Raw genomic sequence first — 24,896 nt, forward strand, 5'->3', positions numbered from 1 at the left:
GTTGCTTCAATGAGCCACAAACACTTTCTATTCAATGAACGAATGATTGGGTACAACAATTTGAACGAAACTAACCACGGTTGAACGTGAGTGCAAATTGAAATAAATGATTAACCTGGAAAAAGATGATGGAGAATTGGGTTTTATACACAAGCTTTGTCTACATTTTGCTGGTTTAACGTGAGTGAATTCTAAGACGAAAAACCTAACCTTGATTGATGGGGAGGTGGGCCTGCTCGAGCTTTGTGCTTTGTGCAAGGGAAAAATGGAGGATTTGCAGGCGAAGGCCTACTTTGATGCGGCTGCCAAGAACGTCAAACGGTTGGCACAGGACTTTGTCACCGAGATGGATCACGACCGCGACGGCGTCGTGTGCCTCTCGGAGTTTCTTTCCTTCACGAAGATCAAGGGCTATGGGAGGATGAGCAACCCTTACTTGTTCAAGGAGCTTAACACGAGTGGCACAAGAAAGCTCAGCTTCGATGAGGCCATCACGTTTTTCTACATCGCCATGAGCGCTAGGCCTCTATGTGATGGGTGTGGGTGCCTCGCACTGGGGATGTTCTTCACGGTGTGAACTGCTTCAAGGACTCCAGTGAGGCCGAGACGTTCAATCTTATGTAGCGATTGCTTTTTCCACAGGATACCGTAGAAAACCTAGGGGTTTTTTTGTTTCCATTTTAGGATTTGTTAATTTTTCCCTAGATTTTTTTTTGACAAAATTGCCCAAACTCTGGTCGTCGGAAATGTCACATGCTTGATAGCCGGCGAATATTTGGTTGACCAGCAAGCTCGGGTCCTTATTTGGAATTGATTCAACCACTTTGGGTCCTTATTTGAGACAATGAATCCACTTTAGGTCCTTCTCTGACACAAACTTCATTTCAGGTCCTTATTTGAGAAAATTGATCCACTTCGGGTCCTTATTTGGAATTTTCCCAAAATAAAATAAAAGAGAAAAGACATCAAAAGGGTATTAGAAAAATCCAATATAATTAAATCCCCGAACTCATTTAATCTCTAGTTCGTAGAAGTAAAATAATTTTCACATTACCTTACTTGGGTTTTTGTTGACCCACCAAAAAATAGATTAGTGACGACTCCTAATTGAAAAACTATTTGCATGTTAATCACTTAAATCCTAAGTCTTGAATTGGTATGAGTTTAGAAGAATCGAGTTAAGTATAGGCTTAATAATCCATTAGCCGAACCCCTAGGTGGTTCTACCCGCTACAGGGAGGTCGCGATAATTATCTTTGATTACACATTTAATCATTTTGTATGTGGAATTATGGGCAATCATGTTGTTTAGTTTTTTTTTTCTTAAAGGCAGGTAACTTTATCTATTCATTAGCTAATAGTTATTTTCATTGCTTTGTAATTCACTTACTTGCAATATACTTGCAATTTTTTATTTTAGGAAATTTTCTAGTAGCAAGGGATATTTTTTCTTTATTGATTCTCTAATATCATCTATCAAAAAAGGGGTATTATATGTCATATTTGGTTTTCAATTTTCGAAAATATTTTAATAAAAATATTATAGTCCTCGATTTAGGGTCAAAGGGTTATTATATCAAAATAGGTAACTCTATATTGCTTAACTTTTTCAGGAACTCATCATAATCCTCAATTCAAGATATACTAATAAAAATATGCTAAAATTATCATAAAAATTAGATCATTAGATAAAGCTCGCCCAAGCACGTAGGTCACCCTCACACGGGTAATATCCACTTTTATGTGTAGAAAGATAGATTTTCAATAATCCAATCCTAACTCTAGGTTAACGTTGAATGAATCTATGCGTATGTACTCATCCGGATGCGAATAAATAGTGCAAGTGTCATGTTTATTTTTTCAAATTTCCTCCATCACACCTAGGTACTTCAGTAAAAATGACGAAATTAAATGACACTTGTATTCACGAAGATGTGAATCATATTCACATACTTGCGGTATGATTAGCAATTTATAGGAACTACACTTGCGCAATGAGACCGCTTCTGCCCTTTCCTGTTTTTTCTTTAGCTTTTAGAGAAGTTACATTGACAGCAAATAATACTGTTCTTTACTGAACTTCAACGCTTCAATAGCAGAAGTACACAATTTGAGCGTGAGCATTATCCTTCCTTTGTTTGACTTTTGTGATGTACAAGAAATTACAGCACAAATGGCACTTCTTGAAGAACTTCTCAAGGAGGTGTATGAGTGCATGGTTTTATGTCTCTAGGCTGCATGTAAGTCAGGAATTATCTAGGAAGCTCCTCCAAAAGAGCTTGAACCGCTGATATGCTTCCATCTGCCAAGAACATTATAATTTTGTGTAAGTTACTATCGAGAGAAAAACAGAAGATTTATCAGCAACAGTTAGACTGTTTTGATAAATTTGTGCTTGATTGCAAAACCTTTCCTATTATCACCTTTAAAAAGAAGAAAAACAAAGCAGCAGCCAAATTGAATTTTCAAATCTAATACTGGCTTCTCTGATCCAGATTTAATCAGTTGAAACAAAATACTTTATATCAAATGGCTTTAAAGATAATATGCCAAGATAGAATACAGCCAGGATGGGTAAACAAATGAATAAGCTTATCGAAACCAAGGAACCTACAAAGTCAAGAAAGAAACCGAGTCCGACTCTAATATCCTCCAACCATACCATGACAACATTACCATAAATGCCAGGTTTTCAACCTCTTTTGGTTTGATCTACCGAACAGTATTGCCCCTATTCAAATGCTACTCAAATGATATCTTATGACGAATTCACATTAATAAGGATGGAAACCTATGGTTTTAGTCAGGTATTAATGGGAACTTGAACATCTATCTCATTTAATGAAAACTAATGGATTCATCAACAAAAAAGATCGTGAGAAAATTAACTTATGATGAACTTCTCGCATTGGAACAAACTGTACAATGTCGCTCGTGGCCACCTGACTAGTAGAGCTTTCCATCTAATTTCATGGTCACCATCAAGTTTATGATGGGAATAAAAATTGTAGACTGTTAAGCTCTCTATATCCTCTCTAGAAGAGATATTCCAATATAGTTCTTAAAAGCAATCGCGAGGAAGTTTTACTTAAACCATGGAAAACAAACCTACCTTCATTTGTGTAAAATCTGCACCTCCAACTCTAACTATCAAAATTGAGAGTGGAAGATCTGATGCCCTCACTAATGCATCCATGGTTTCCTATTGATCCGTGAGAACTCCATCCTAAACAAGGAGGTAAACTTCTATCAGCTGTGCAGAAAAACATATAAAAGCTAAGAAAGATCGAATGTTTGTTTCTATTTTACTGTTATTATGAGCAAAACGTAGTATTTGCTATTGTTATAAGAAAGTGATTGGCCAGCTATTTAAGCAGCCCTATTGATCACTTGCCCCATTGATCACTAGACCAAATAAAGTGGGACCTGCCAAGGCATCATTATGCAAAGCACCAGCATAAGCAGCCATGATGCCTTCGACTCCTTCAACCTATCAACAAAGAGTTCTAAACCGTGAATTATGGAATTGGATATAATGTCTTAGAGATTCTTCTATAACAGTCCCTGCTCCTAAAGTGAATACACCATGGGCCTATGGTAACCGTAGGGTTAGCTGGTGATTCGGATTTTGGGCTATATTACGAGATAAGTCTCCAGACTTGCTGTAGTCTTTAGAACTTAAAATGAGTTATAAAATGAATTTATCATCCATTTTGCTGGCTCTAGTTTCCGCCAAATGACACGAATTAAAATTCAGAAAGTAGCGGTCCGATGAATTCATTTTTTTAATGAATCTTACTCTTCTTGTCCAAGATAGTCAAACTTAGAAAATAGATAGAAAAGAATGACCAAACAAATGAAGAGTAGACAACTATACTAACTTAAAGTTCAGATAATTTCAGTAGAACACTTCTTGCTAATCCACGTTTCGGGATGTCAACAACTATGGACCTAATCGTGGAAACATTTGTCCGCTAAAAGAAGATGGATGGAACCAACCATCTTGGCTTGGACATCCATATGTTTGAAAACCACGTAAGCTTAAAGAAATATATATGAAACTATGATAGCCATCACAATGCTCATTCAAGAATCTAGAAGGCAAATGTTTCAATTAAGCCAAAACAAAATCTGATTCCGCTACTGTCAAACAAATAGTGAATATTATCTATATGTAACCAGCAAAAGATCCAACACTAAATCCTGCATATTCTCAAAACAATGTCAAAGATGTTGCTATACTCTCATTAGAAGTTATGCACATAAACAAGATCATGCCCAAGGAGGGAAAATCGGTCAAGATAAACATCAATGCCACCGTCAATCAAAAACTGGACTAGTGCTATGATTTTTCCTTCAAACTCGTCCCTCTCTCTTGGAGCACAGGAAGCAGTTCACACATAAAGTTCCCTAGCCCAGTCTGCGAAAATCCAGCCAACGGCCAAAAAGGCCAGTATGTTTAAATGAGCACTATGTTGGAAATCTCAAGGACACTGTCATGAGCTACCCTTTCCATCCGGATGGAAAAAAGACATAGCTTTAGGGGTATTGCCTAAAAGTGCATCTAAAGCGCTTGGTCAAGCACGAACTTTTTGAAGCCCTATCACACATGACATTGGGATACTCGATATTAAATCCAATTAACGCTATGAGGGTTTTCAAAGGAAGAGTCGCTACTAACCTATTTGGGTTAGTTAGAAACCAAGTGAATCATAAAGTATATCTCACTTCCTATGAGTTGAATGTAATAATGCGGAAAAGAGAAATGGGGAATTTTTAATATATTTTGATATATCATAATGAAAATTACACAAGTCTATTTATAGGCTTTATATAATGGTTATCTAAGGTAACAAGATAAACATAATATCAAATATAATTAATCAAGGAGTAAGAAGATATAAGGATAATCCTAAGAGATATGTGGAATTAACTAAATATAAGAATATTGCTAACCCTATGCGTCCACAGTATTTACACTGAATTAGTTAACTAGTGTTCTTTTGAGACCTAATCTTGTTTAATCATCGACCAAAATATTTAGGCAGCCTTCTTTTATGAGTTCCATTCCTAACTATGTTAAAAAGAAAACAAAATCAATGTATTAAAGTGCACAATCAAGTAATAATTGAAATGAAAATTGCAAATAATAATCCTATTGTAAATCCTTAAGAACTTGTTTAATTTTTTTATCAAAGATTTTTGCACATTTTAAAGAAAATTGCTCAAATTCTAAATTGTGATCTTTTTCCTAATTTTCAGAAAAACTAAAAAAAAATCCGATTTTTTTATTTTTTAATTAAAACATAATTTTAAATGCTTTTTTAATCTAAAAAGGGACCCGGGTCGGGTCCTAGCGCCCGGTTCAGGCAAGGGTAGGCCAGGGCTTCGCCCCCGGTTGGGCTACCGTCATGATCGGGGTCAACCACCCCAAGCCCAACCGGCTGTTCTCTTCTTTCACCTAGCCCGAGTCCCCTAAGCCCCAAGCCCACCTTCCCAATTTCCAGCCCAAGTTCACTAAGTGTCAAAATCAGCCCGTATTTGCCTATATTCGACTTAAGCCCAAATTCCACTTATCCCAGACAAGCCCCACATCTCCAAGGCCGAGTCCAACCCAAACTTAGTGACCCAAAATATGCCCGAGCCCATAAAACTTATCTAGGCCCAAAATTCATTAAACTTGACCAAGCCCACTCTTCCTAAAGCAACACCAAGACTTCAGACCAGAACACCTCCTTTCACAGTCGGCCGAACACACTCATTCACCGGACCTCCGCAGTTGGTCAACCACACTCGGACATTGTTACCAGTTACCACCACTGCAACATCTCTCACTCACAAACGCCATGGCACCATCGGCCATCACCTTGAGCCACCAACGTGCGGTGGCTACCACTTCACGGATGCGGGAAAAGTCCACAAACATGGCAAATGGCCAACAAACGCCCGGAAACAAACCAAAATCAGGGAAAATCAACACAAGCTCGACTCAGGGCATTTTAACGAACAGGTGAGGCGCGCAACTGGAACGAGGGGTTCCCGGCTCAAACGGGCCGAAACCCTCGCCGGACTCTCGACAAACGACTCAAGACATACACTGTGACCAAACGAGGAACCGGCGGGGCCGGGTTTCGCGTGAGCCGGACGGCCGCAAACCCCGGCCCGGCGTCCACAAAACAGGGGGGAAACAGAGCACAAGTGAAGGGGGAGGAACAAGGCGGCGGCCCGCGGCGTTCCCTACCCAGCTCGGCGGCGGCGAACGGGGCGAACTCGATAAATCGGACTACGTCTGGTCACCTTGCACGTCCCGAAGAATCCTCAGGAAATCTAACCCCAAATTGAAGAGAAAAAACGAGCCGAGAACTTCCGTGACTTCGGTGCAGGGAAAAGGACGCGTCGGCGGGTCGTCGGCCCAATCGAGGTGCGGTGGCCACCGGCTCTCTCTCTCTCTCTCTCTCCCCCCCTCCGTCCTCCCTCTCTCGGCCACCTTCTTTCTTTTTTAAAAAAAAAAAAAAAAAAGAAAACCAGCCGGTGAGTGCGTCCTCCACGGCCTCTCTCCCGGGGACCGAGTTAGGTCCATTTCCAGCAAAGGGCCGCCTCTGGAATCGTGGCTAGGACGCCCTCCTCTACCGCTGTAGCTCTGCCATCTCTCCCTGCGCTGTTATGTGCGGAACGCGTGCGAGAGGAGAGGAGGAAGAAATGGTGCACGGGCCGGGCTCGGGAAAATGGGAAAATGGGCCGACCCGCACGGGGAAAAGAAGAGCGCTTTCCCTTCTTTTTTTTGGTTTTTAAAAATTAACTAGATTCTATTAGTATTAATGCAAATGCTCCTAATATTTATACGCTATGTAATTTAATAAAAGAAATTTTTGCTAGGGCCCGAGGGCAGTCCTCAATTTTTTTTTTCATGCAATAAATATATAGTAAAAATTTAGACATCTACTTATTTGGATTATGGGACTTCTTCACCTTTGATAAATGTGTGGTCGGTTATTATCATCATCCAAATATTCTTCAACTCCAAAGAAACCTCATGGTGCTAAATAAGGCAATTTAGACAAATGAAACAAGTGTCAAGCTTACCAACTGACACAATCTCAGTAGATGAAAGATTTGGGAGACTGTGCATATGATACCCTATTAAAAACAATAACGGAAAATTGAGTCTTACCTACTAAACGGCGTCTACCAAAAGCTAACCCTCATAAAAAAAAAAAAAATAAAAATCCATATGCGGTTTGATGAAGGATAGAGCAACCCCACATTTGATTGATTATTTGCTCAACCATTATACTGCACTAGTACCATTATCAAGGAAATTAAGCACCTACCATGCATTAGAACACTATTAGTGCATTAGTTGCAAAAGGCTTGCTTCAACATCTTACTGTGGAGACACATTTTATCAATTAAAAGCAGCCACTTCGATCGTAGCAAGCATGATAACCGAAAGAAACGAACAATTGTCTATAAGACATGGCTAACTACCGACACTCCTTAAGATTAACCAAAGAAGCAAGCAAACACACTGTTGACACCTAAATTTTGGCGACCCCTTTAGTCATTTATTGCATTAAAAAATTATGGGTTAATTTTATCCCTAAAAAAAATATTAATTGCATAGCATATAGATTTAGGTGCATTTATTTTTAATTTGCATTTTTTGCATTTATTGGACCGATGATGAATGGGTTCGAATTGGTGGTTTTGAGCTTTAGATTGATAGGTTGGACTAAGCCCATGAAGGGAGCAAATTGGTCCAAGCTTGTTTTCTTTTATGACCAAAAATTATCTTGTGAGAAATAGAGATTTGAAATTTTCCAGGATATGATTGGGATTTTTCAATATCATCGGATAGGGTAAGTGTGACAAAAAATATTGCGAGCTCATCTTTGCAAGATTTGGAATTTGAGAAAAATTCTATCACAATCTTGAATAAAATCGGTGAAGGAATATTGCATTCGAAAAAATCCTCATGGATGTTGATCTAAAACCCTAGTGCACTCACCTATAAATAGGTTGCTACATTACAGAGTGAGGAAGGAGGCCATACATTGAATATACGGCCGCCCAAATGGGCTTTTCTCGGTTTTCTAGGTCAAAAATTGAAGACAAAGGAGAAAAATTTCTGTCTTCGTTTTCAAGGTTTTTGGGGGCTCTTCATTCATTCTTTTGGGAAAATAAAAAACAATACAAAAGAAGGGAAAAACTGCCGAGGAGAAAAGTCAAGGTCAACATATATAGAGCTACAATAGAGAGAAGAAAGCGAGAGAGAAGGGAAAGGAGGTCTCTCTCTCAGTCATGTTCATCACTCGAAAGCTGTGTTTCACCGTCAACTCCTTCGCTGCTGCCTTGGCGTTTCCAAGTGTCCCACTTGCATCCATCCATCACTGGTGATAGCTTTGACAGCAGCATCAACGAGTGCTCCCGCAGTCTTCAATCGATCCAGGACAATTCCCAAACCACGTTGTGGAGTGCGGGAAGAAGCCAACGCCCGCACAAAAAGAAAGACGGCACCCAAGACGAGGGCGTCATTAAGAAGAAAAACAAAATTTGGACTTCAAACGGCTACTCGCGACGTGATATAGTGATGCTCGGCGAGGCTCGGGTCTTTGTGACTCACGGATGGACAGGATGGTTCGGCATCGGTGCCTCGCTGGAAAATCTGCAGAAAAGAAATCTTCGGCAATTGTGTTCTTCGTGGACGTCTCTTTCTTCGGATGGGTTCTTCTCTTTTGGTACCGAGCACTACGATCAACCGAGGGCTGTTTTTCTTCGTATTGTATTCTTTTTCCCCCAATTCCTATAATAGATTAAAGTGTTAAAAAGTAACATCTATCAAATTTAATTTTTTGATAGCAATACATAATCTTTAGTTGCACCTTTTATTTACAATTTGTACTTGTTGACCTTAAATAAATTTTGATGATTCCAAAACACACTTTTGCGTATTTGTAATTGTTACAAGCTATTTGAATATGTTTTCTACAGTTATGGGTAGGCTAGCAAGAGTTAAAAAAGGCTTGGCCTGGTTTGAAAAAAGGTCTGGCTAGATACCTGTTTACGCTGAGTTCAAATTTGAATATTTTCTACCTAATCTAGTGCGTGTTTGGCCATTTCTTTTGGAAACCTGAATCTTCAATGGTCGAAAAACTAGCTATTTATAGTGTTAGTAAGCGCTAATTGAGTTTGTTTTCCTATAAATAGGGTAAACAATTGTCTGGGGCACGTGTACATGAAAATTACTTGCAAAATCTCTTTTGTATTCACTCTGTAAATCAATTTTTTGTGAGACTAAACTTTTGGAAGCAATTGTTTAGAAAGACTGCACCTTGTTCATAGGGGAGTGTTGGCTCTTATATAAACCAACCATACCAACCATTGTGCTAGGCCTCAAGTATAGCGGTTTGGGCAATACTCCCAGAAGGTCCTGGGAGAGGATTATGAGCAATATGGGCCAAAAGAGTATAAATACATTGAGCATCTCTCTTCCCTACCATCTTTTTATATCCACGCATGCCAAGTGTTATATATTGATAGCCGTTAAACATATTTTTAGATATTTTAAAGATAGATCATCATTAAGAGTGTGGCATTCGAGAAATTCATCTTTTGCTCTTCATGCTTATCTGGATGCAGATTTTGTGATTGTAAAATCAATTGAAAAGGTACTAGTGACCAAAGGGCAAATAGTTGATTGGCTATTTTTAATAATGAGCACTACTGACTCTAACTTTTGTCTTAAGCAGACAAGCTCGCGTTAGGAAGTCGAAACTAATCCTAAATGAAATAATAAGCCCCACTTATGAAACTAGCAGCTATCCACAATTTCACAAGCCATGCGCTGTTATACAAAACAAGAAACAATTAGCAACCAACTGTCTATATGTTGGTCTCGAGAGATATTAATTGTCGTTGATACCAACATGACTATGAGAAATGATATATTAATGAACAAGTAAGGCAATTACTTCCTAAGATTCAACATTTGGATGTCAATGTATGTATCTTCATATGATTGTGATGCATTGCTTGCTCCCTATTTCTTCAAATAGATGCATGTGAGGACCGACTTAAGTTGATGTTCAAGATTAAGGATGAGTTTGAGGTATCTCTGAGTGACTTAATGCTTGATACAACGATTATGCACTGTTTCAAAAGGAATGGAGTTAATGGATGGGATGACCCTTACTTTTACCTTAAAGGGTTTTGATGGTGATCTCAAGGGTGAAACTTCATCTGATGGTCAATGCATTGAAGAGTCCACACTAAAAAGTATGGACACCTAGAGGCGACAAGGAACTTAGATAAGAGAAAATGGATGGGATGGCCAACCCTAATCCGGAGGGTGAGGACACCATTAACGCGTTCTTAGAGTCATTGAAGTTGATGAAAATGAGGATGAGGACAAGATTAGCCATCAGTTGAGACACTTTCTAACCGAGTTAAGTTCCCTTCAGGGAGAAATTCATATGGTGAGAAATGAATTGCTAGAAGTTTTTCACCAACTTCAGCAGGACATTGGTCTCCCATTTTGCCTAATTTTTTCTTCAGCTCACTTATTTCCTGAATAGCCTCCATTTCCTCCTACTCTATTTTAAACTCACATTGAGATTGATTTGTAATTTATGTTGAAGTTGTTTTATGTTGAACTTGCTATATGTTTGTGTTGTACTTAATAATTGTCAACCTTGTGTTGAATTGATGTTTCGTGAATATCTTTGTTACACAAATGGGTTTTTTGTGTTTGATGATACATTCCACCTTAAAGCCCTTTTTGATGTTATGACAAAGGGGGAATAGAATAATGTTTTATTATATGTGATGTAATCACTTGATTTATTTCCTCTATATTACGTTAAGGGGGTTTAATTTGAGGTTCTAAAGGTGATTTTGTCATCATAAGAAATTGGAGATTGTTGACCTTAAATTAATTTTGATGATTCTAAGACTATCTTTTGTATATTTGTAATCGCTATGAATCCTTTTAATGTGTTTTCTGTAAGTTTGTGCAAGGTGGAAAGGATTAAAGAAAACCGACTCCTGTCTAAAAACATATCTAGGTACCCGGCTAAGTAATTGCAAGATAATAGGCTAGGATTGGCCAAATACCCAGCTTTGCAATATACATTGTAATTTTGCTCACCCAACCTAATTAGTGCTAGGCCATCTTTTGAATGGACATCCGAATGTTAGTAACGCCTTGGGATCTGCCATCCTTGACGGGGATTAGTCAGGAGAGTTTGCTTTCCTACGAATAAGGTAGCTCATCATCTTGGGACATGTGTACGTGAAAATACTTTCAAAATCTCTCTTGTATTCACTTTGCAAATCAACTTCTTGCAAGAAAAATTGTTTGTAAAAAGATTCACCTTGTTTGTAGAGGAGTGCTAGCTCTATTAAGGTGCATTTGGTAACCATTCTATTCTTTTAGAACAATTTCTACTTAGAAATGCTTCTTCTTCTTTTTTCAATTCCATTCCTTGGATGAATTTTTTATTATTTGAATGTATTTAGTAACTGTCCAAAATTTCTATTCTCTGAATAGATATGTGTTTGGTACGATCCTCAAAATACTTTTATAACCTAGAATTTCTTTTAATTTTTTGAATAATTTTATTGCATTTTCTCTTTTTTTTTTTTTTTTTTTTTTTGTTTCCTTCTTCCTTAAGTTGATCATCAAAGCATGTCGCCGGCCCCGGCAAGACCAAGCCTTGTCGTTCGAGCCTCGCTATGGCTAGGCAAGGGCGAGGTCAAGCTCGCATAGATCTGACGGGGCCAAGCTTGCCTAGCCACCAACGAGACTCAACCTCGCGGTGGGTGGGTGAGATCGAGCCTCGCCGATGGTTGGGTGAGCTTAGCCTCACCAAATTTGGGCAAGGTCAAGTTTCATTAGGGGTTGGCGACGCTTCGGTGAGTTTGCTAGCCCTTGTCTAGTTAGAGACCGGCTCAAGTAATAAGAAGAAAAGGAAAAGAAAAAAAAAAAGAAAAAAAAGGAAAAAAAGAAAATGGGCTTGATTCTAGAGTTATTCTCAAGAACAAAGAATCAATTTTTTTACTTTTTATTATTCCAAATCTATTATCGGGAACAAAAAAGTTACCTAACAAATTTCTATTCCTTTTTTTTTTTCTACAGAACAAAAAAATAGAATCGGATACTATTTGACCAATTACCAAATAGGTCCTTATAAATCAACTTTTCTATGAAACTTCAAATATAGTGGAATCAAAACAATTCCTGAACAGTCTTGAGGGGTGGACTGGCCACTGATTTCAGCTGAACTACTTTAAATCGGACAAGCGTCCCTCTTTCGTGCTCTTTTTATATTAATGCATGCTAAGTGTGTCATATATTGTCAATATGAAATCTACACTTACATATTCATTAAATTTTTGCATAAGTTGAATTTCAGAGACGACAGCCACAGGATAAATTTTTTGGATTATGCTGCTTTAATGTGGTAATTATTATATTTGCAAAAGACATACTGGATTATGACTAGCATAGGTAATTAAAATAAATAACACGGCCACACCGATTCACCCTAGACCTAATAAAAAAGTTTTAAACTTTTTGTCTTAGTTTTTAGTCCAAATTTTTTACGTTGTGCCAATTCAGTCCTTTCCGGCCAATTTTCCCGTATGACTTCATCACTTTTCATATTCACCATAGATTTAGTGATGGCAGAGTTACTCCTTTTAATATTTGGGAAATTAAGGGAAATGGAGAAAATGAATGTTTGGGTGGGAAATGCAGAAAAATTTAAAATTTCTTCGAGAAAGTAAAGGTTGAAATTTCGAAATTTCCTCCTATAATTTTTCCTCACCCCCTCATCGCAAACGTAGCAAAGACATGGAACTTCTGGGAATACAATTCTGTTTTGGGCCTCCTTGGTCCTACGAGTTGTCTGTGGCATCAATTAGACTAAGACACAACTAGTGGGCTGATTAGGTTTTGGGCTGAGCCCAATACACACAACTTGTGAATTTCAATCTTCGCCAGTCATATTTAATGGCAGTCGGCAGACAAAGGAGGATTACCTCATATCATCACTTCTGTTCGTGACATGTGGGGATAAAAATTCAATTTAAGTCAACAACCTTGTAATAGTTTCAACCTAGTCTTGAATGGTCGATCAAGTCTATGATTTTATTCACGTCATAGTCTGCCTTAAGTTTTCTCTCCATTTTGAAATAGAACCTTCAAAGTGAAAACAAGATGTTTACCCAATTCATTAACCTTTTTCTCTCTTATCTCCATCTTCTTTTCTTTTCTTTTTTTTAAATAATTGTAAAAGTTGGCACAGTTGGTCGGGATATCAAGAAAATTTTAGATCAAGACTTAGAGGTCACCTATTCAAATACCACCAATAATGTGCAAGTTGTTTGAAGTTGCACCACCCACATATAGGCAAAAGGCATGGATAGTTGATAAGTCCAACTTTAGAACAGTCCATAGTGCTATTACAATGATATTAAATTTTTGGCTAGATCTAAATTAGGAGGAAAAAAAGCGTGGATTATGATAGACTTAAGACAAAGGTCGAGTGCCGTATACAACCTTTCTGAGGTTTGAAGCGTGGATCTGTTTGATCAGTAGCATGCTCTCTTCCTCTCATCTCTTTCTGAGGTTTGTTTCCACTCGTCCCGTCTTTTGAATTTGATTCCTACTTCACCTATTTGGACTGTCCTAAAATAATGATGATATAAATATTGTATATTTTAAAATTTGCTCAAATTCTTGCTTTAGAGACACAAGGACATGCGCGGATCAGGTGATTATCTTCATTTTGCGGAATGGATCGAGGTTTTTGTGTCGAATTGCGATCTTGTATTTTTAAGCCAACGAGGAAGATGATGTGTTCGCTTGGCAATCACTGTCTCTTCATTGCCTCGAACGAGTGGACACCCTGACGGGCGAAAACAGCAGGGAACGAAAGACATTGTCGACCGAAGCCCAAACGTAATCGGTCGTTTTTGACTTGTCGATGGTGACAACCGCAATGGCTTTTTTTCATTCCCATGATGCTATTGCAACTTGGACATATCAAGATGCCAACAAAGAGCACTAGGGCCCGGTCGTGGGTTGAATCATCATTTGAAGTTCTGGCCAAATCCAGATAAAAAAGAATCATGTATTTATAAGAAAGGAATAACAAAGGCCCGTATTCTTTTTGACGTATAAAAATGACCACTATTATCTTTTTCGATGAGCGTACGAGCCCAATTATGCTTATATGCTAAGCTGATGTGGCATTGTTTTTATCATTGAAAAAGTAAAACATAAAAAAACTTAATGATTTTAAACTCAAAAGAAAATGTTTTTTAATCAAAGATGAAAGAAAAAAAAAATAAGTAACGGAATCTTAACGCAAAGGCAAATGTCACATTTGCCTTCCCTTTATTCCTTTCGATTTACATAGAGAAACATCGCATAAGGTGTGGATCTTGAGCTCATGAATTTGAACAGCTGGCGGCGATGGTTGGCTGAGGTTGGCGATGCTGATCCCTCAAAATCGATTCTAGGGGATTTGATAATGTTGTAATTAGCGTGCTTTTATTTTTTTTCATCGGCCATTGTTCTGGCCATAGTGATTTGCATTATTGCCCTTTTATTGTGGATCAAAAAGCTTCTGGAGGCCGGAGAACTTTATGGACTAGTGATGTCCTGAGACCAAGAGTGATTCCTAACTCTGAATGTTAATAGTCCAGCTGTAACCCCCTCTTGGTTTCAAAGCCAACTTCATCAATGTTAGATTGAGATTATAGTTTGATATCTGATAATACGGTAGTACTAAGAGAAAAGGAAATACCAACCTCTTGCCCCTATTTTTAATACCCGAAAAAATAGTCACAGTGAAAATGAGAAATCATTAGTCGGACGTTAATACTACAATAGAGAGCATTGATCAAACGGTTTTAGAAGATACATGGAAGCAACCATCGATGCACTTTGGATTTAAATTTATAAGTTTTGGGTTAGAAGGGCGATTCAAGGGGCGTGAGCATGAGCTTGCCCTCGTTGTCGGGGTCATAATCAATGTTTGAGAGATCGGTCAACTTCCTCGCCCCATAAAGGCAAGGTCTGCAAGCGGCCTCGACGGTGATCGCCAGCACCACTCATGTGGTCGCTATAAGCGGGCGTCCATTACCCTTCTTTTATGTATCTACTTTTGCCGAGAAATAAGAGAAATTGTGAGACTGAGCAAGACGAGACTAGAGACCCAGTGCCCAGCCCTGCTGCGAATGGTGCTTTCTCCATGGTCGCCTTTTTTTCTACGTTCCGCGGAGGAACCGATGCTGGCCTTGCCCATTGGATTCGAAAAGAGCACCAAAGGCGACGCGGTAATAGTTGTGGCCACGCTTACCTCGACGGTGGTGTGGCCACCACTACCGAACACACCCGCTTCCTCTCTTTGCTTCTAAGTTTTCTTTTTTTTTTTCTTCTTCTCTTTGATAAAAGCCATTTTATTTTGAGTTTAAAATTATTAATTTTATTTTATACTTTTCTAATAATAAGAAACGACACATCAGTTTAACATGAAGCACCGTTTACCTTGTCAGCTACCACGTAGGTTCATTAAGACAGAAAAAATAAAGGCGGCTATTTTGTTCCTTGTTTAAGAGTAAGTGCTTATTTATTTATTTATTTATTTATAGGACATTTGAAAAGTGGTCAGACTTGAGCAAGTCTTTAAAAGGCTTAAGGAGAAAATAGATGGGAGAACCGCCCAAGGGTGGAAAATCCCGTGCTATTCTCCGTATTCCCTCTTTATCTGGAAGACAAAAATAAATAGGGAATTTGGGAGCCTTACAATACTCAACGTTGGGGTGTGCTTGTATGTCCCAATTTGGAAAACTACCATCAAAGTAGGTGAAAGGCATTTTCCATAACTTCTTCCACCTTATATCTTTTTATTAACACATTTTTGTTTTATTTTTTATGTTTTATGTTTTCTTTCTTTTCTTTCTTTCCTTTTCATCTTTCTTCCTTAGCTTGGCCGGTGGCCAGCCTAGCTATTGCATGGAACCGAGTCGCCCGAGCCCGGCTAGCTCTTTCCTCGATTTGGCGAGGCTGTTTTTGTTTTTTTTTGTCATACCAAAAACATATGTCTTGTCCTTATGGAACTCAAACATATGCACAAGGCTAATAACCGAAGTCAAAGGTTTATGCAATTAATTTATCAATATGTATTCAACATGAATACATATCAAACCAACTGTAACACCTGAATTATAAACAACAAGTACATCCATGTTAATGACATGACTTATCAAGTGGATCTACACATTGAAAATATGTTATATTATAAGTCATTTTCATAAAAAAATATTTGAACACCATATATTTAGACTCTTTGAGACCTCTCGTCTATCCATCAAATTAAAACGGTCAATTCCGTCATGAGGTTCTTGGAGCCTAATAGCCCAAGTGACAACCTAAAAGAATGTTACTCTTTGTTTACTGTACTTCCTACTAACATAAATCTGTATTTTGTTATTGATATTATATTATCCTAACAGCCATCAAAGTTTACATCTAAATACCCTACTAATTGTAAGAATTGAACATGTCTGTAAATTAACATATAATCTCTTGTCTTCTTTAAGTACTTTAAAACCTTCTTGACAGCAACCCAGTGATCATGTCTTGGATTTGACAAATATCTCGCCTTATAGTGCAAATTGAGCATATATTATACTTTTAAGTGCACTAACACAAGGTACACCATTTAATTAGATTTTCAACATCTAAATAAGGACAATGTGATAGATTTAGTCCATCACCCTTAACAACAGGAGCAATTCCTGGCTTGCAATGATGTATATTTAATATTTCCAATATACAATCAACAAATGTCCTCCGAGAAAATCTAATATAATATGGCAAAAAATAATCCTTACAGACCTCAGTACAAATGATATAAGATGTCTCAATATCACAACTTGTAAGCAAAATATCAAGTACATAGAGTATGAGAAAAAATAAATTTCCTCCCACTGATCTTGCAGTATATTGAATTACTTTGTTCCCAATTGAACAAAATAACAACACTATGAAACTTTAATAATATTGTCTTGCTTAAGACCATGAATTTTTTTCTACACACAAGTTTACTTGAATCTACTGCAAAATCATCCAGTTGCACAATATAGATTTTGTATCTATTTGGCGTAACTTTATATCAAAATAAATTATTAATGCCACGTTCACTCTGAAAGAATATTTAAAGAAATAATTATTTCTTCATTATAAACAATCCACCCATCTTTCAGAGTTAAACTTTAGTTACCAATTTGGCTTTAAATTCATTTTTGAAATTCTTTAGTTTTGTATGCCAATTTGCAACTAATGAACTTATGATCTTTAGGCAAGTAAGTTAATTTCTAAACACTATGATGTTTCATAGATTGTATACCGCATTTTATGGCATCTAATCACATACTTAATTGAGAACAAGAAACGACATTTATATAAGTTGCTAAAACAACCATGTAGTGGATATTGTCATGCTTCATAGACTATATAGTATGATGATATAACTGATCGTCTTTCCCTAACAAATCTCCTTAATAAAGCTGCAACCACTTCCATTCTGCACTTGAGAGGTTTAAGAAATTTCATTATAAACTATATCAAGAATAGTACCTTGAACCTCAACAAGTTTAGTTTATGGTACAGGAGATTCCATAATTATCTGTATAGATAAAGACAAAAACATAGTAATCTCCATCATACTATTATCTTTAATAGTCTCGAGAGCAGCTATCCTCTCTACAATTACGTCAATCTTTAGAATTATGTGATTCCATAATTTTTTGTACCTTCTTTAGGGTCATAAAATCAATACCCCTTTAATAATCTAGATAAGATACAAAATAATTCCGAGTGGATTTGAATTCTAACGCACTTAAAATTGGATTAAATAACCTCACTTTTGCATAACACCTCTAATTTTCATATAATTCAAGTAATTTATGTCAAGTTTATAACTCAAAAGAAGTTTATGAGACAACTTTGATAAGAGACACATTTTGTATATGAAAAAGTTGCTTTCATAATATCAGCCCACAAAAGACTAGATAAATTAATCTTACTAATCATACTCATCACCATGTTCAATATAGTGTATTAATGATTTCGACCAAATCTTTTTGTCAGAATTTTCAGATATAGTAATTAAATTACCACCCCAGAATCTACCAAGTATTTGACAAATGACCATTTAAGCTATTTCGCATTATCATACTTGCCAAAATACTCATGGCTACCGTTAAACATGACAACCTTTAATCATATACGAGATGTATATGTCATTAAGACTTAAACACACCTTTGCATATGTGTGTCCTAATTTCAATATCGTATTCCCTCTTTATCGGGAAGACAAAGATAAATAGGGAATTTGGGAGCCTTACAATACTCAACGTTGGGGTGTGCTTGTATGTCCCAATTATCACCGAGTAGGTTGGTATAGTAACCATCCACACTTGGGGTGAGTGAGGGTAGGTGAAAGGCCCACAACAGAGCTATTGCATGGAACCGCAAACTAGCTCTGTTTCCTCGATTTGGGCTGTTTTTGTCCCTCCAATATGTATATGTACTTGCTTTTTTTAAAAAATTATTATTTATGATGTTACTGCAATATGTCACAAACTATGACATTTTTGTCTTGGGGAATTTTTGTTGTCCTAAATAAAGCTGATTTTTCTTCACCAAAATTTTTTTTTTTAATACCAAAAACATGGGGAACTCAAACATTTGAAGTCAATTAATCCACATGAATACATGTAAGTTACCTGAATTATGTACATCGGGACTTATCAAATACACATTGAAAGCGTTTTCGTAGGAAGAGAAAAATGAAAATTTGTATTCACGGTTCCTAAAATTCCAACAAATCCGCAACGTATTCTATTGGGGGTCGATTGTGGAAAAAACCTTAATTTCTCAGCACATTTAAAAGCATAGGCAATACCGGTTTTCATTAGATTGGAGAAACGTTTCTTCAAGAAAGGAATAGTGAAGCATAACCAAGTCAAAAAATCACGATATCGTCATAATTGGAACTAGTAGGAGGGCTATCTGGATAGCATAAGGAAACTTTCGGACCAATTAATGCTGTAGTCAAATTCGTCTTTTGCTAATGTGCGTCCCAAATAAATGGTCTTTTGCTAAAAAAAAGTTTTAATCAAGACTTAGGTAGTTGGTTAAAAAAGAATCGATGCTTATGATAGAGTCAAGATGTTCATAGTGGAAATTAATATTTACATGATGCTATTCTTCAAGAGCCACGTACGTAATCATCCATTTTATTGACAACTTCTGCAAAATGTCAGAATGGCATGCTTCGAATTTTTTATTTCAACTCAACTAGAAGGCATTATTCTCTAATGACCACGTTTTCTGAAAATTTTGGTATGGTATGGCCTAGTAAACCAAGACTTTTTCCTCAAAACCTTCCCATCTAATAAGGACAAGTTTTTAGTGAAACAAAAAAAAAATAAGGACAAGTTTTGATTAGTGATTAATAATCTACATAAGGACGCCATAAGATTCTTTCTTCTCGCTTACAAATGCGTAGAAAGAGACTAATATTTCCTTTCTCAAGTTACGATTCATACAACACAAAACATAATCGTAAGGGCCTAAAAAGTAATTTCATCGCCATCTACATTTTCTCAAACTAGTCTGCACAAGAGAATAAGTTTATCAATTAATTACTCTATGTTTGAAAATATATAGCTAGTGGATGGCTCGCAGTTTGGAACTTCCACCTTGTTGTAGCTGATAGCAAGCCTATCGTATTTGACCGTGTAGACTCATGTGATGTTCTTGTTAGTTATTTTGGCCCTTTCCACAAGAAAGAGGAGGTGATGTATCAATTGGAAAGGTTGGCCTCGGTTTATTAGTGATGGTAGAGTTCCTTGTTCAATGTTTGGGTAGCAAAGGAAATGGAGAAAGTAACAGTTTGGGTGGAAAATGCAGAAGAATTTAAAATTTTGTTGGGAAGGAAAATGGTGAAATTCTGAAATTTTCTTCCATAATTTACCTTACCCCCTCATCTCAAACATAGCCAGACTCGGAAGTTCGGAACAACAGCAAATACAGTCCTATTTTGGGCCTCTTTGGTCCTGTGAGTTATCTGTAGTTTAAACTTAATTTGGATCAAACTAAGACATAATTCATGGGCCAATCAGGTTTTGGGCTGAACCCAATAGATACAACTCGTAAATTTTAATCTTCTCCAAGGTCATATTTGCATGGAGAAAAATGGATGTTTATAATTGATAAGCCAATATCTAGAAAAGTTCATAATGATATTAGAATGACAGTAGAATTTTGGCGAGATCTACGTCATGAGGAGAGAAAAAAGGCATTGACCATAAGAGACATGAAACTCCAGAAAAGCCCATAGTGACATTATAATAACTTTAAATTTTTAGTGAGATCTAAATCATGAGAAAGAAAAGCATTGACTATAATAGAGTTGAAATATAGGTCGTGTGTGTGTGTTGTGAATGGCTTTTTGCAATGAGCTGTACTTGTAAAATGGTACAAGAAAATCACAATTGAAAAACTACATAATCTTTGTCACAACCTACCCCTTAGTAGGGAGAGAAATTAAGTTTAGAGATATTGTCAAATTCAATGTCAATGACTTTCAATTGATTGGGTTTCCCTCCTATGACATTTGGACATTCGATTCCTATTTAATTAATTATAGACAAATTTCTATATAAAGAGTTGCTAATGAGATACGGGAGAATATCTCATTTCACACGCAACTAGAGATCTTGGAACAAGGACTTGATTACATTAATCCTAAGACTAATGCCCTTTTGATACTTAACTCGATTGCATGCTAACTAATGCCATAGCAACTTATCGAAGATTTTTTAGATTTCATCCTAACCATTCTAAAAAAAATAACACTCAAGATATTGAAATGCGCAATCAAGTATAATTGAAGTAAAAAACACACAAGTAATCCTAATATCGTTTCTAAAAAAAATGGCAATCCAAAGTCCCTATTGTAAAACCCTAAAAGCTTGTTCAATTTCCGGTTTTAATTTTTTTGGATTTTCCAAAATTTAATAGAAAACTATTTGAAAAGCTAATTTTTAAAGCTTTTTCCAAGAATTTCTGAATTTTCTATATTTTTAAAGATTTTTCAAAACTTTTTCTGGATTTTCTAGAATTTTTTTATGAATTTTTAACTTTTCTGATTTTTTTGATGAATTTTCTGATTTTCTAATTTTTTTTTTTCGAAATTTTTTAATATTTTCGGATTTTCTGAATCTTTTGATCTTTTTTTGGAATTTTTTAAAGAATTTTTTTAATGATTTTTATGATTTCTGAACCTTTTTAAACATTTATTATTATTATATTCTAGAAAGGGAATTCGGACCACGGTAACCCGGTCCGATCCACCAGCCCGATCCGCCTATCCAGATCCGACGCACCTCAAAATAAACCCGAATTTTGTAAAGCTTTTTTCATTCTTTTTATTTTATTGATTTTTTAATTCTTTTTTTTTTTTCATTTTATTTTTGTTTCTTCTTCCCCTTTTGCAGGTCTTCTTCCCAAAGCTCTACTTCTTCAATGATATCTTCTTCGCCTGCAACTTCTCCTTCGCCGAACCATCACCAATGCTTGCAGCCGTTGAACTCGAATCGAGCCGGCGTCGGTGATGTAGGACCGACCTATCGCCGGCGATGGCCGAGACAAACTCGATTTCGAATGGCCATCGATATCTGGCCAAAACAGCATTAACAACTCTCAAACGGCATAAGGAATACGCGCACACAATAGAGAGAAGGATACAGAGAACTGACGGTGATGGCCTTTAACCGTGGGCAACGCCGGTAAGGAAACGGTATCTCCAACGCAAGGACTCATCCATGGCCGACCCGAAAGTTGAAGCATATGCAATAACATCGAGAAAAATCACAGAAAAAACACAAAGAGGAAACAGTTCAGTAATCGTGGAAGCATTCGAGTGCCAATCTGAGTTTCTAAACATCGATTACACAATCCTAAGTTTACTGTCTCGTTCTGGCAAATCATCAAACAGATAGAAGGCATTTTCAAATATCAATTCCAGATTCGATTGAAATGCATTTCTCGATCTACACGTAGTAAATAAAACTTTCATTCGGCATTATTCATTGCAAATCGACCTGATTTTCATACAAGTCACTCACGATTTCATGAATGAATATTTTATCTCAGCTTCAACAAAAACAGGGCAAAGTAGAGCGTTCGGAGCGAGGAGCTTACCTGCTTCGGAAATGGAGTCATTGTCTTCTCTCTCGTCTTCACTCTTTTTTTCGTTTTCCCTTTTTTTTTCTCCAGCGAAGCTCTCTTCAGCCGAGCTCCTTCGTGGCCGACGATCCCCCCCTCAACAAGAGCGCAGACTTTCCTGTCCATTTTGGCACTCATGTACATTGATTCAGCATGGAATGGACTGCTCTCACCCACAAAAATGACTGTTTTGCAGTGCAAATTCTTCAAGTTGTCTGTCAGATCATGCCTCCTATTCACGGCCTCAAGAAAGCGCACGACATTCAGACTTTATCTTCCACCCAGCGACTTTCGACAAGTTTGAACGAGGTCGGATTTTGAACCGTGCATGCTGCAGCGAATTTCCTTACTGAAGTACCGCTGGAGAAGAAACTCCTTCAAGAGGTTCAGCAACACCTTGCTATAAAGCCATTCAGTCCATGAAGGTGCCTTGCAAATTGGGGAAACAAAGATCAGACCAAGAATCCTCTCTTCATACTTGTGCGCAAAAGAAAGTCAGGACGTAAGCACTGGCCGTTACACCTAAGCACAGAACTTCCTTCAGCCCAAAGAAATCGAGCACTTCGACGACCTGGTCTGCAAGGTCATCGACACTTAAAAACACGACGTATAATTAAGAGCGACGTCGGGAGGCGTCATCAGAGCGGGCTTCTCCCGATCGCCGCAGACGAACACGGAAACCGAATCTTCGCTCGTCTTCACCACACGCTCCTTCCCTTCGAAAGGTACGGCGTCGACGTCGACGTGGACACTGAGTCGCTCAACTCGGCCATGGCTCGGCTCGCTCGAAGCCTCAGGAAAATGCAGCGGAGCTCGAATCAAAGATATCGACCAGAACGGAGCTTGAAAATCTGAAACTCTCTCTCTCTCTCTCTCTCTCTCTCTCTCTCCAAAGGTTGCTTTCTCTCGGCCGTTTTTCCTTCTCTCGCTCGAACGGAATCTTTTTCCGTTAAGCCCGACTCCCCATACGCCGGCTAGCAACCTTCTAGAACAGTGGATTCGCTCGCCTCACCTGCCTGTGAGTCTCACGGACATTCTCGTTGGACCGTTCCTCCCTTCGCCGCTCGTCTCGTTCTTGCTCACAGGCGCGCGTGTGCGCCAGGGAGGAGAAAGGCAAAAGGGCCGGGCTTTGGAAACAACAAAATGGGCTGAGAAAAGGAGAAAGCCGAAAGAAAAGGGTTGGGCTGGATTAAAAATAAGAAAGATAAGAGGGAAATTGGGCTAATTCAGGGATTAAGACTGAGTGGGCCAGGAATCTTACTAAAGGAACCGGGCCAGGCATAAATGGCCTACCCGAATTTCATTGTTATTATTATATTATCATTCATTTTTCATTTTCTTTTTTTATATATGTTTTAATTTTCTTGTTTATTAATTTTTTGTTGTTGATATTTTTAACTTTTTATTGTTAAAAGAAAAATTCGAATGTCAACAATCTTTTCTTTATTTATTTTTTCAATCGGCAACTCTCTTGCTTGATATCTTATTAGTGTTCAAAAATTTGGTTGTACATTTATAATTTGATTGGTACCAAATCTGCTCCTTTTGAATTTTCTTTCTACTTCACCAATTGGATGACTATAGTAGATTTTAAAAATTGCTTTAATTGTTGCTTTAGAGACACTGGAACATGCATACTGGGTGATTAATCTTCATTTTTCAGATTAAATTAAGGTTTTCCTATTGAATTCAGGTCTCCTATCTTTAAGCCAACGAGGAAGATGATGGTAAGCTCAGCAATCGCTCTCTTTATTAAGGGCAATGTGTGGCAGCAATTCAAGCGAGCTCAGGTGATTTATCATCGCAACATTCGTGTTCATTTGCTTGCATTTTTTTTTTCAATTTATATTTGAAATATTTGTAACTAACATTTTACCGGAATAGAAAAGTAACCAGAAAATAGATTTGGAATGGAAACAAGAAACATAAAAAAAGTAACTCATTGTTCTCGGGAACAATTTCTAAAAATAAGTACATTTTTTCTTTTCTATTTTTCTTTTGTGCTTCTTCCTTGTTGCGGCCATCGCCGACCGCCTACCAACCGTCGGCTACCTCCTGCCGCTCGTGGCCATCGTTGGCAGCTGACCACTGGCGACAGTTATCACCACTTGTAGCCCACCGACCATCGCCCACAGCCCACCAACCGACGATTGCCACTGTCCATCAGCAGCCTGCCGTCGCCAACAGCCACACGACTGCCGCATGACCGCCACCTGCCGCCACACGACCGCTGACCGTTGCCGCAGGACCGCCGCCCACAACCCACCGGCCATCGCACCCTCCCGCGGCCGGAGGGCTATAGACGGCAATCCAGTGACGACAGTCGGCGGTGACAATCAGCGGTCGTGCGGTGGCGGGCGGCGGTCCGTGACTAAGAAGAAAAAACAAATAAATACAAAAATTTATAAATTTCTACAAAACACATTTCTATTCTTTTTCTATTCCAAGAATAGTAATTTTATATAATTACCAAACACCTTATTTTACTCAGAAATTGTCTTCGGAGTAGAAATAGAAAAAAAAAACTAATTCTGAAAAAAGAAAAATAGTTCTCCAGAATAGAAACGTTGCCATGCACACCCTTAGT

At 37.8% G+C, this 24,896-nt stretch overlaps 1 pseudogene; it reads right to left on the reverse strand.

Moving 5' to 3' along the window:
• Window positions 1-3,379: 3,379 nt before the first annotated feature.
• Window positions 3,380-24,582, reverse strand: LOC120290647 (annotated as a pseudogene).
• Window positions 24,583-24,896: the final 314 nt, after the last annotated feature.

This window comes from Eucalyptus grandis, chromosome 2 (assembly GCF_016545825.1).
Source record: "Eucalyptus grandis isolate ANBG69807.140 chromosome 2, ASM1654582v1, whole genome shotgun sequence".
NCBI classification, from domain to species: domain Eukaryota; kingdom Viridiplantae; phylum Streptophyta; class Magnoliopsida; order Myrtales; family Myrtaceae; genus Eucalyptus; species Eucalyptus grandis.